The sequence below is a fragment of the Phoenix dactylifera genome, chromosome 3 (genome assembly GCF_051530095.1).
Source record: "Phoenix dactylifera cultivar Ajwa chromosome 3, Ajwa_hap1_PhDact_Kaust_v1.1, whole genome shotgun sequence".
NCBI lineage: Eukaryota > Viridiplantae > Streptophyta > Magnoliopsida > Arecales > Arecaceae > Phoenix > Phoenix dactylifera.
The window spans coordinates 7,943,326-7,956,119 of NC_143192.1; the positions used below are offsets into that span (position 1 = coordinate 7,943,326).

General features: G+C 39.1%; 1 protein-coding gene and 1 non-coding gene across 3 annotated transcripts in view; both read right to left on the reverse strand.

The window, feature by feature from the left end:
• The window catches only part of LOC103710544 (Regulator of chromosome condensation (RCC1) family with FYVE zinc finger domain-containing protein), a 34,775-nt gene that overhangs the window by 9,357 nt on the left and 12,624 nt on the right, over positions 1-12,794 (reverse strand). The gene's annotated exons all lie outside the window — the stretch shown is intronic.
• LOC120109579 (small nucleolar RNA R71) lies at positions 4,365-4,470 on the reverse strand. The gene has a single exon (XR_005510414.2). It is a non-coding gene; the product is annotated as a small nucleolar RNA R71 (small nucleolar RNA).

The window sequence follows — 12,794 nt, forward strand, 5'->3', positions numbered from 1 at the left end:
AGTACTAATACAACATTTTTTGCTTTTCTTGCTTTTTAAAATTTTTTTTGAAGATTATTTTAAGATTTATGGATTTTTAGATTGTGATTTTAAGGGTATTTTAATATTATTTTATGTTACATTAATCCCGAGAGACCCTATGACTACTTATTGGATCCAATTTTAATATTAAACATAGCAATAGACATTTTTAATCTTGAAAATACATACATCAACTTGATTTAAATTAAAAAATACATATTGACAACTAGTGCCTCATGGAGTGTCTATGCCGCTCATAGATGTCAAGATTTTATTCATTATCGAGACCTTGGATACGACTCCAATGCACATACTATACCTACCCCTACTTCCAATAATCTAAGCCTCTTTGAAAACCACCCTGATACTAATCCTCTTTCTGTTACTGGATTGGCCATCCCACTCGCATCTAAGGAAAGATCGCAGCAATGAAATCTAGCTCGCAATCTAGCTACAACTATGAGGGCAGTAGTAACTCGAATATGATATCTCAAAAAGAGGATATTTATACAAGTCATACCCTATTTGTGCACAACAGGATCTCATATACAATGAGGATACAAATATGTACAGGGACTCAATTGTAGAAATGTCATATCATGAACCACTTCGAGGAGCCCATCTCCTACATGTTATCATATACTCCTATGTCTTATGACATACACCGTGGTCTGTATCCTGCATGGTAGGGTGAATTGTGATTGTCCATGAATCATCGCTCGAACTATCACTAGTATCATCACCCCATTGTGAAATGATTTGGGAAACCGTTCATTCGAGGGCTCGATGGTCTCCTCTCTTCAACAAATCTATAGCTTTCTTTTCTTTTCTTTCCTTACTGCTATGAGAAATTGCATTCTTTCACTGGCTATCCCTGTGTGTCTAGCTTTGTTGGGTGACTCGACTAGACCCACCACCCTGACTAGCCCTATTTTCCTGACCAGACTAGGTACCATGGTGACCTCTTCTTAGCATCTCCATATCATATCTCTAGATGGATGTCTCAGGAATAGAGCTTTGCATTCACAATCTGCTCCCCCTAGCCTCTATGGTTGCTGATAAGTGCTTAATAATTTATAATTTAGTCATCCTTCCATAGCACTTATCAATGTTTTTAAACTGATAAATACATATTTTACCATGAAATTGAATAAACATTGAATTAAATTTAAATTATGGTAAGAGGTAAATAATTCTTTTCTTAAACCAGATTTTGAACTTCTCTCTCTCTCTTGATTGCAATCTTTCATGAAAACTACAGAAAAACATATAAGGAGATTGTGTTGACTCGGCTAAGGTTATAATTAAATGGGTTTTGGTCCTGATTAGATTGAAAGTTATAATTGTATGGAAAATATTTTTATTAAGTCATGGTCTTGGTTTTGACCGGTCGAGTTCGATCTGAAGCAGCTTAGCAAGAATTAAATTTAAATGACAATGGGCTCAAGGACAAGTCAACTATCATGACCCACCTCAAACCCAAAGCAATTCCTTACCAGCCTTCATATAAAATTTATAAATTGAAAATAAATAAAAAAAGAAGATAATTAATATAATAAAATAAATAAAAATAGTTCCGGGGAAAATCACTGGATTCACTGTTCATATGAACAGTGTCCCGTAAAAACACTGTTCATATGAACAGTGGGAAATAATATAATATAAAAAAAATAAATAAATAAAATTGTTTCACTGTTTATCTCCTTCCTCTATCTATTCTTCCCATGATCTCGCCTCACAGAGCGCCCCGCTGCCCGTTCCAGCCACGAGTCCCACGCGGTGCAGCCAGATCCAGATCCTCCGCCTCCTCTTCCGCCCGTGACGCCTCCGGCGTCTCCCCGTCGATCCCGCGCACACCAGCGAGCAGCTCCTCCGTCTTCTCCGAGATCCGGTCGTCCGCGTTCCTCCCATCGATTCCCAGCTCCAATCCCTGTGATTCAGCCTTCACCGCGATCCCAGCCGACTGCATTCAACGAGCCGGTAACCCAGCCCCTTCCGGATCGGCACCCGCTTCGAGCTCCATCTTCGCCCGAGATCATTCCCAACATCACGCCCTCCTCCTCTCTCGGGATCCATCGCTGCTGGTCTTCGGCGAGCTATAAGAGGAAGACGAAGAAGGGAGAGCGGGGGGGGGGGGGGGGAGAAGAGCTCGGTTCAACAGAAAAACAGGGGAGACCCCCTGTTTCAGTGAAAAGAAGAAGAAAGCCGAGAGGGAGATGAAGAAATAAAATAAAAAAAGAGAGAAGAGAGAGAGGCTGGGAGCGGAAGGGAGTGAAGAGCAATTTTTTTATGAAGATGGGAGGACTTCCGGCCACCATGAGCAGCTAAGCCTCGGTTTAGGGGTTTGATGAAGCCATAGAGGAGTATTCGTTTCATTTTTATTGATTTGACTTTGTATTGTAAGATGGTTGCATGATGAAGAATTTATCAATTGATCTTATGATTTATCCAATTTATGTGAATCATTTATCTTGCATAAAATATTTTACATAGATTGATCTATTTCATCGAATCCAACACCTGTGGTTTGGAGGAGATATTCATGTGACATCGATTTCATGTTTAATGACTTAATGATCAGATGCATCATGCTAGGTTAGACAGGTCATGCTTATCGTTAGAGTAGATGGTTTGTGCTTGACTTAGATGATTCATGCTGGGAATTAGTTATAATTTTCTTTTGTGATTGCTTTGGCTTGTAGTCGGAAGCAATCAAGTCTTACATACAACTCAATCATTGAAAGCGTCACGGATATAAATCTATCGGTGGAATCTAGCCCTAAACACCTCTCTCCATAGATAATTCATACTACTACACCCATATTAATTCTTAGTTTTTATCATTTACTCTAGCTTATCCCCTTTGAAGTAATTATTTAATTAGGAAAAATAACTTGTCTCCAATCCCTGTGGACCGACACCCGTAATCACTATCCTACAGGATACGTGCTATTGCGTGGTTTATTTTTGAAATTGAAATAACCGATCAATTTTTGGCGCCGTTGCCGGGGATTGCTAGCATAGTTATTTTTCTTATTAAAAAAAAATTATTTAAAAAAATTAAAAAAAAATTAAAAAAAAATTTCTATTATTGTTACTTTTCTTATCTTCTTTTCTCCCTTACTAATTTTTATTTATTTATTTATTTTTTTTATCAGGAATCGAAAAAAAAAGAATCTGGGATGATCAAAAGGAGAACTGCCGGAAAAGAAATGCTGTAGAGGTTTGCAAAAAACAAAAAAAAAATTAAATTGCTGGGGAAATTCCCTTTGATAACCTCTAAACTTTTCTTATTTAAATTAATTATTGGCTTGAAATTTTGTGGTGATTGTTTGATTTCAATTTCAGCAAGAGTGTGAATGCATGCTTGATACACATACACAAATCAATCTGCACATAGTAAGGGCAATCACCCCAACAAGATAAGAGCCGGATTTCATCACCGGACTCTTGCCCAACTTAGGTGAACTCAATCTCACATAGTGTCACTTTAATTAAAATCAATTAGACATTGGCTCCTAGGGACATTCGAGCTCAATAGGACGAAGATCACCGAAGATTGCACCAATTTCGCTCTGTGGCTTAGTTGATGTCTAGGCAAGCTTTGTCCCTATAAGGGAGACAGTTCATCTGTTCGAGGCAAGTGGGTTTTAAGTGAGACCTTTGCCAACGCATCGTGACCCCTCCACTTACCTGGGAGCTTACCTGGTCAACTCGGTTCATTAGACCGGATTGGAGGCTTAGGTGCCCTCTTCAAACCAGTTAAGAGCTGTCTAGTGGTTTCAGGACAAACACAAGGATTGATGTGTTTATCTTTTATTGCATGCTTGATTGATCCAGTATTAGTGTATGCAAGGTAGTCGTTCTAGAGTACGAAATCTATTACCTTTTGACCCTGAAATAGAACGAACCCTTAGGAACATTCGAGCTAAGATCAAAACATTAGGATCATCCCCACCTCTTAAGATGGCTGAAGAACAACCCAAACTCCTGAGGGAATATTTTACTCCCACTATTTACACTTCCCCATCTTGCATTCGATTACCTGAGGTAGCAGCTGTACAATACGAAATAAAGTCTAGTGTGATCCAAATGCTTCCATCTTTTTATGGGCTCACCAATGAAGATCCATATAAACACCTAGATGAATTCCTTGAGATTTGCACCACTGTCAAGATTCAGAATTTCACTGATGATGCTCTGAAACTTAGATTATTCCCCTTCTCCCTTAAAGATAGAGCCAAACAATGGCTGAATTCTTTAGAAGCTAACTCGATTCATTCCTGGGGTCAAATGCAACAAGAATTCTTAAAAAAAATACTTTCCCATAGGAAGAACGAACCAGTTTAGACGTGCTATCACAAGCTTCTCCCAAACTGAGGGAGAAGAATTTCATGAAACTTGGGAGAGTTTTCGGGACCTAATCCGTAAATGCCCACATCATCAAATACCTAAGTGGCAGCTAGTGCAATGCTTCTATGACGGATTGACTGAACGAAACCGTCAGATGATTGATGCCGCATGTGGGGGGACATTCATGCTTCAAAATGAGCATGAAGCATGGAAATTATTTGAAAATCTAAATGAAAACTCCCTCCACCATGCTTCATGTTCTCGTCAAGCACCCCCGAGTTCTCAAAGAAAAGGGACCATTTGTGAAATAAGTCATTCTATGGACCTGTCTAGCAAGGTAGATGCATTGTCCCATAAGATTGACCAACTGATGATAGGTGGGCATTACATGAACTCTTCCAAGCACAAGTGTGTACTATTTGTTCTAGCCCATCCCACCCTATTCATGAGTGCCCTTCAGCGCCCCAATTCCCCGAACTCGTGCAAGAACACATCAATGCTGCTCAAACACTGCCTAGACCGGGTAATGACCCATTTTCCAATACATATAACCCGGGATGGCGAAATCATCCAAACTTTTCTTGGAAGCAGCAAGCTTCGAATACTGCCCAACCTTATTCCCAAAACTTTCCAAACCCTCAGAATTTTCAAACCCCACAAAATATTCATCCCTACCATCCCTCGACTCAATTTCAACACACTCCTCCTCCACCCCAAAGAAACACAGCCTTTGAGGAGAAAGTGTTGAACGCCCTTCAAGGTTTGGAAACCATTACACAATTAGTGCACTCTCATACGCAATCAATCGCCAAGCTAGAATCCCAAATGGGTCAACTAGCTAATGCACTAAACAAGCGAGAGGAAGGAAATCTTCCAAGCCAACCACTAAGTAATCCTAGGGGACAATACATGGCTCAAGAAAATCAACTAAATGCAATTCACATGAACAAGCCAATGCTTTGACTACCCTAAGGAGTGGACGTGTAGTAGACAATAAGATTGGGGAGGACAACAATAAGGAAGATGAAGAAGAGGATAGAAATGTGTCAAATGAAAAACCTTCTTCTTCTTCTTCACCTAGTCCACCTTCTGCCAAAACTCATATCTCAAAGGCCCCATATCCTGAAGCTCTTACTTCACCCTCTCCATTTGGCAAAAAGGGAACTTCATTAGAAGAGATGATGGAGGTCTTCAAACAAGTTAAAATCAACCTCCCACTCCTTGATGCCATCAGACAAGTTCCCTCCTATGCCAAATTTCTCAAAGACCTTTGTACACAAAAGCGAAAATCTAGGACACATGTGCCTAAAAAGGTCTTCCTAACTGAGCAAGTGAGTTCTATTCTCCAACACAACACCCCTCCAAAATTCAAAGATCCTGGTGCTCCCACCATCTCCTGTGTCTTAGGAAATAATTTCATTGATCGAGCACTCTTAGATCTAGGGGCAAGTGTCAACCTTTTACCTTATTCAGTTTATGAGAAACTTGGTTTAGGTGAGTTAAAACCAACCTCGGTATCCCTTCAATTGGCTGATCGATCTGTAAAAACACCACGTGGGATAATTGAAGATGTTCTTGTCAAGGTAGATAAATTCTATTTTCCAGTAGATTTCATTGTCCTTGATATGGAACATGAGCCCAATCCTAATAAACAAATCCCCGTGATCCTTGGGCGGCCCTTTTTAGCAACAGCCAATGCATGCATCAATTGTAGAACAGGGGTAATGAACATATCATTTGGGAACATGAAGGTAAAATTAAATGTGTTCAATGCGGCCGACCAACCCGCAAGGAAAATTGAGTGTTTTATGATAGACAAAATAGATGACCTCATAGAAGGAGATGCAAAAACTATCTCACTATGTCTGGCTGAAGACAATAAACTTAGCGCTTGTTGGGAGGCAACCCAATTCTCTTAGATTTCTTTAACATTGAGGACAATGTTAGGTTTAGGTTTGGGGGTATGTTTGAGTATTTTTAAGAATTTTTGGTTTTGTTTGCATCTCTTGCATTCGTTTTCACTTCACAATGTTAGGTTTAGGTTTGGGGGTATTCATCTTGATTTTCATCCAAAAAAAAAAGAAAAAAGAAAAAATATGTTCATTTTCATTTTTATAAAATAATAAATAATAATAAAAAAATTTAAAAATAATAATAATAATAAAAAAAAGTTTTTGTTTTTTTAAAAAAATAAAAAAAAACCTAATTTCTATACATTAATGTGAGAATGATAAACACACAAGGTATATAAAATCTAAAAAGCCCAATGACTAGTCGGAAGTTATACAAATTTAAGTTCTTTTTATTAAGTCTCTCTTAGGAAGTTGTAAGCTAATTAATACTTTGGAATTTCACTACACACTGGCCGACCCTTCTAAAGTCTAGGCTCGACATTATGTTGATAGTATAGTAGCAACCTTGGACCCTGATGAATCATACTTATCTAATCCAAAAAAAAAAAAATCATCAATAAAAAAGGATTTAGTCAGGAACATCGAAAAGGGCTACCTATTGTCAAAGGTTAAATGGGCTTGTGATGAGGACTCCGAGCATAAGTCCGTAGGGGAGTCTTGATGCCTGACACCTTGTGCCAACTGGTGTGAGAGTTGTCGACTGATTGCTCGTTACCCGGAGAAATCACCACAAGAGTAAAAGTACACAATTATACATCTTTCAAAAAAAAAAAAAAAAAGTTCTGTATTGACCTTGAAAAAGACAATAGTGTGAAAGCCGTCGTTGTAAAAATTCGAGTAAACTGGAATATTACAGATAAAGCCTGTGAGGTACTAAAGTAAACATCCACAACTCTCGAAATCCTGCAGATATGATGATTTTGAATCAGTGAGCAGGTCTTTTCGACCAATCCTTGGAAACTACTAGTATTAACAATATTTTGAAGATCCGAACCCTTAGCTTGTGTACGGTCCAGATTTCACCAAGCACTCCAGTATAAATGAGTCTTACAACTCCCTAAACGGAAACTTAATGACTTTAACTTAGATTGCATACTAATCTAGAATTTGGGCTGACTTAGTAAATAAAACCGTGTGTGCTTTGAAATTCTTATCATTTATGTATCTTAAATTAGATTTGAATTAAAAAAAAAAAAAAACAACAACAACAACAAATTAATCATAAACAATAAATGATATTGAAGTTTGTGGGTATCTTCACTGGAAACCCTCACGAGACTATAACTCGTCCACTAGGGTAACCTAGGGGTTTAAAGCCTTGTTGCATATGGTAAATGTAATCGCGATGCCTGCGAAAGTGAGTTAGAGCTTTTCTTTAATTTTATTTTGCTCGAGGACTAGCAAAACATAGGTTTGGGGGTGTGATAAGTGCTTAATAATTTATAATTTAGTCATCCTTCCATAGCACTTATCAATGTTTTTAAACTGATAAATACATATTTTACCATGAAATTGAATAAACATTGAATTAAATTTAAATTATGGTAAGAGGTAAATAATTCTTTTCTTAAACCAGATTTTGAACTTGTCTCTCTCTCTTGATTGCAATCTTTCATGAAAACTACAGAAAAGCATATAAGGAGATTGTGTTGACTCGGCTAAGGTTATAATTAAATGGGTTTTGGTCCTGATTAGATTGAAAGTTATAATTGTATGGAAAATATTTTTATTAAGTCATGGTCTTGGTTTTGACCGGTCGAGTTCGATCTGAAGCAGCTTAGCAAGAATTAAATTTAAATGACAATGGGCTCAAGGACAAGTCAACCATCATGACCCACCTCAAACCCAAAGCAATTCCTTACCAGCCTTCATATAAAATTTATAAATTGAAAATAAAAAAAAAGAAGATAATTAATATAATAAAATAAATAAAAATAATTCTGGGGAAAATCACTGGATTCACTGTTCATATGAACAGTGTCCCGTAAAAACACTGTTCATATGAACAGTGGGAAATAATATAATATAAAAAAAATAAATAAATAAAATTGTTTCACTGTTTATCTCCTTCCTTCCTCTATCTATTCTTCCCATGATCTCGCCTCACAGAGCGCCCCGCTGCCCGTTCCAGCCACGAGTCCCACGCGGTGCAGCCAGATCCAGATCCTCCGCCTCCTCTTCCGCCCGTGACGCCTCCGGCGTCTCCCCGTCGATCCCGCGGCCAGCCCTCTTCCCAGCAGCCGAGATCCAGCTCTTCCGCATCAGCCCGTTCCAGCCGCATCCAACGAGCACACCAGCGAGCAGCTCCTCCGTCTTCTCCGAGATCCGGTCGTCCGCGTTCCTCCCATCGATTCCCAGCTCCAATCCCTGTGATTCAGCCTTCACCGCGATCCCAGCCGACTGCATTCAACGAGCCGGTAACCCAGCCCCTTCCGGATCGGCACCCGCTTCGAGCTCCATCTTCGCCCGAGATCATTCCCAACATCACGCCCTCCTCCTCTCTCGGGATCCATCGCTGCTGGTCTTCGGCGAGCTATAAGAGGAAGACGAAGAAGGGAGAGCGGGGGGGGGGGAGAAGAGCTCGGTTCAACAGAAAAACAGGGGAGACCCCCTGTTTCAGTGAAAAGAAGAAGAAAGCCGAGAGGGAGATGAAGAAATAAAATAAAAAAAGAGAGAAGAGAGAGAGGCTGGGAGCGGAAGGGAGTGAAGAGCAATTTTTTTATGAAGATGGGAGGACTTCCGGCCACCATGAGCAGCTAAGCCTCGGTTTAGGGGTTTGATGAAGCCATAGAGGAGTATTCGTTTCATTTTTATTGATTTGACTTTGTATTGTAAGATGGTTGCATGATGAAGAATTTATCAATTGATCTTATGATTTATCCAATTTATGTGAATCATTTATCTTGCATAAAATATTTTACATAGATTGATCTATTTCATCGAATCCAACACCTGTGGTTTGGAGGAGATATTCATGTGACATCGATTTCATGTTTAATGACTTAATGATCAGATGCATCATGCTAGGTTAGACAGGTCATGCTTATCGTTAGAGTAGATGGTTTGTGCTTGACTTAGATGATTCATGCTGGGAATTAGTTATAATTTTCTTTTGTGATTGCTTTGGCTTGTAGTCGGAAGCAATCAAGTCTTACATACAACTCAATCATTGAAAGCGTCACGGATATAAATCTATCGGTGGAATCTAGCCCTAAACACCTCTCTCCATAGATAATTCATACTACTACACCCATATTAATTCTTAGTTTTTATCATTTACTCTAGCTTATCCCCTTTGAAGTAATTATTTAATTAGGAAAAATAACTTGTCTCCAATCCCTGTGGACCGACACCCGTAATCACTATCCTACAGGATACGTGCTATTGCGTGGTTTATTTTTGAAATTGAAATAACCGATCAGTTGCTCTGCTACTGGGCATCGCCTAATTTATAAGTGTGGCATGTGAGGCTCTGCCCATTGCTTTTCATTCATCCCAACCTCTTTTGCCCCATGATACTAGCTGGTCAAAGAGGTGACATTAGCTCATTAAGCTCTAACCGCCGCTTCTAGCCCTCAAGCTAACCAACCATGGGATCCTCATCATCATATACAAAATCACTATGAAGTGGATCATCATATTTCATCCCTCTTGGATGCTCTTCAATTTGAGACGTAGATTGTATTGGATGTATACCAAGTCATTTAGTCTCTTCTGTATTAGGCGGTTGCTCTACTTTCTATGCATTAAGGAGAAGGTTGACGGGTTGCGCTCACAATCACTAAATGAGACCATTTGTGAGAGGATCAAAAACATTTTAGCGTTGGTGTCAAAAATACCCGAATTCATATTGTCTATGCATTCCACAATTGGCCTCTCACCAAAGCTGTTGAAGTCCTTTATAACAACTTTAGTCTATGAAGCACACACAATATATAGCATTATATATCTTCTTTAATTGGTAAGGTATTCTTCCTATTTCCCATTATTTAACTTCCCTCCTCCAAACATCTAGTAATAATGACTACATCAAGCTCCATCTTGTAGATGATATTGCACTTGGCAGTCAATGATTCTTCATCCATATCCATTCCTAGGACACTATATTGAAACTTTGGATGGAGGTAGTAGGTTGCCAAGACATCAATCTTCCTACTTGGAAAACAAAAAATTGCACGATTCTATTTTATAAGAAAAAACAATTATTAAGAAATGCACTTGGTTTGCATGCAAGATGCAACTTCCTACTCATTTGGTAATCCCACCTCTCCTCAATGATATCAATATCTCATCAACATACTTTAGATCCATTTGCCTAATCTCAGCCTTGGCAATCAGCATCATATGATACAAGATACCCATTTGGAAGTACTTCTTGCTATTTATGGCCCTACTCGATACAATAGTGCATATACCTTCACTACGCTCTCAGTCCACTTCAAGAACTGCTGGCTTGTCGTTAACCCGTCCACATTACTCCCTATTGTGCCACTAGGGGCATATCTACTCTCTTTCCATGACACTCATGCATACTTGACATAGGCCTTCCTTCTTCTCAATAAGGTTGTCAAGTGAAATATAATGGGTAACAAAGCAGGTGACTATTGGCCTCAGTATATTATCCTTGGTGTGCTTCCTCATCAAAGCCAACACCTAGATGTGGTCATATATGAAATTTGTGATGGTTTGGGCTGTCTCTACCACTTGCTTTACCCTATGGAACCTGCCAGTATCCATCAACATCAAGTCTACATAGTAGGCAGCATAAGGGGTCTAGAAAATGTATGGCCTCCTGATCGTCAAAATATCCTTAGCAACATTTGTATCGTAGTTCATTACCATTAACCACCTGCATGATATGCTGCTTTCCTATCTGATCAATTACCTGCTCAATCAAGCTTAAGATGTACCGGACATCGTGCACCTTGTAAGCATTAACTTAGGAAAGCATATCTTCTCATCACCATACATCAAAACATTGATAATGTTTCACCTATTAAGCCTTGTCCAACCACCACATATCAATGTCACACCATAAGTGTCCCACTTGCTCTAGCATGATGCTATCCATCTCTCTATAGCTCTTATCTATTATCATTAAGTAGCTTGCCATAGATATCCTTTGGTCCAGAAAAATTGACACCCTGATTAACTCTTTGTATGCAGCTGATAGTAGAATGGTAGTAGGTGGTGCCTACAATATTTGCAGGGGTGTGCTTGAAATAGAACCACAAAACAATAGCTTTCTAGGTTTCCTTTTTCCAATCCTTGAGAAGCATAGAATCAGTCCTTGCTGCTTTGAGTCTTTGCTGGGAAAGGCACATGTATCCAAGTTATGGATGGTGGCCCCTATTGGTGTATTTCTAGACTTCTTTCCCTTCTTGCTGGTGAAGGTCTCAAATATAAGTGCTATCCAATTGCCATCTTTACCGACCTCTCTCATTCATTGGCTCCTCTTGTAGCCTAGACTTGTCATAGCAAACCCAGAACCAAACCTTCCCTCATACTATATGGGACTCAAATTACACTGTGACTCACAACCTCCTCCCTCTGTCACTGATCATTTAAACTATCTTGTATGGTAGCATGCCTACATGTTATCTATATCTAATGGCTCCTAGTTTTGTGGATCCCTAGATTAATATCATGGTGGCTCAACTATCCGACAATCAACCTCTACTTTGTTTCCCTGCACTTTTTCTTGCTCTCTCAAAGTTAAAAAAAAACTTTTTCGCCAACTATCAAGCCTCTTCTGGACATTCTTTACATGCAGTTACATCGGTGTAACCACCAACCAAATGCTACTTCAATATTGTCACCAATATTTGTCGTACCGGCCGTTACTGATGCATACCGGCTACACTGTATCGGACCAATACCAAACCTGTATGCGATACAAGAGACCAGTTCGGCGTACCGACGTAGTAATAGGATGGCATGGGATCCAGTACTGAGATGGAGAACCTTAATCATCACCTCTCCCCCTCTACTCCTCACCGCATCACTTGCACCTCTAATGGTCCTGGCTTAAAATCATAATACTATACACCCACCCTATGTCAATATCCTTCTTCCGTCTTGAGTCCATTTCTACAAGTTTGATGCACTTCTATCCTATTCTTTGTCCAACTTTTATCTTTCTATATATGCACTACTATTTACTTGAAACAAATGTGTAACAAACTCATTTGTCTTCCCATCCCAATAATCAACATTTTTCATCACCGGATAAATTTAGTCACTTCAAGAGTTTCACAATTCAAGCTTTAGGAATAGCACATAATTCATGCAGAGTAAAAGGGATGAGGAATAAAAAAATGATAACAGGTATATATAGATAAGTTAAAGAGGCCAGCCAATCAAACACCTATGCCAATATTTTTTTGTTTAGTGCATTGATGCCTTTTTTGTTTGGATGCAAGATGTATAGCTATGTAAAAATGTGAGATAAGGACCAAAGTCAGACTTTAATAACAATTCCAGATCACTGACGCATGAAAAGAATGC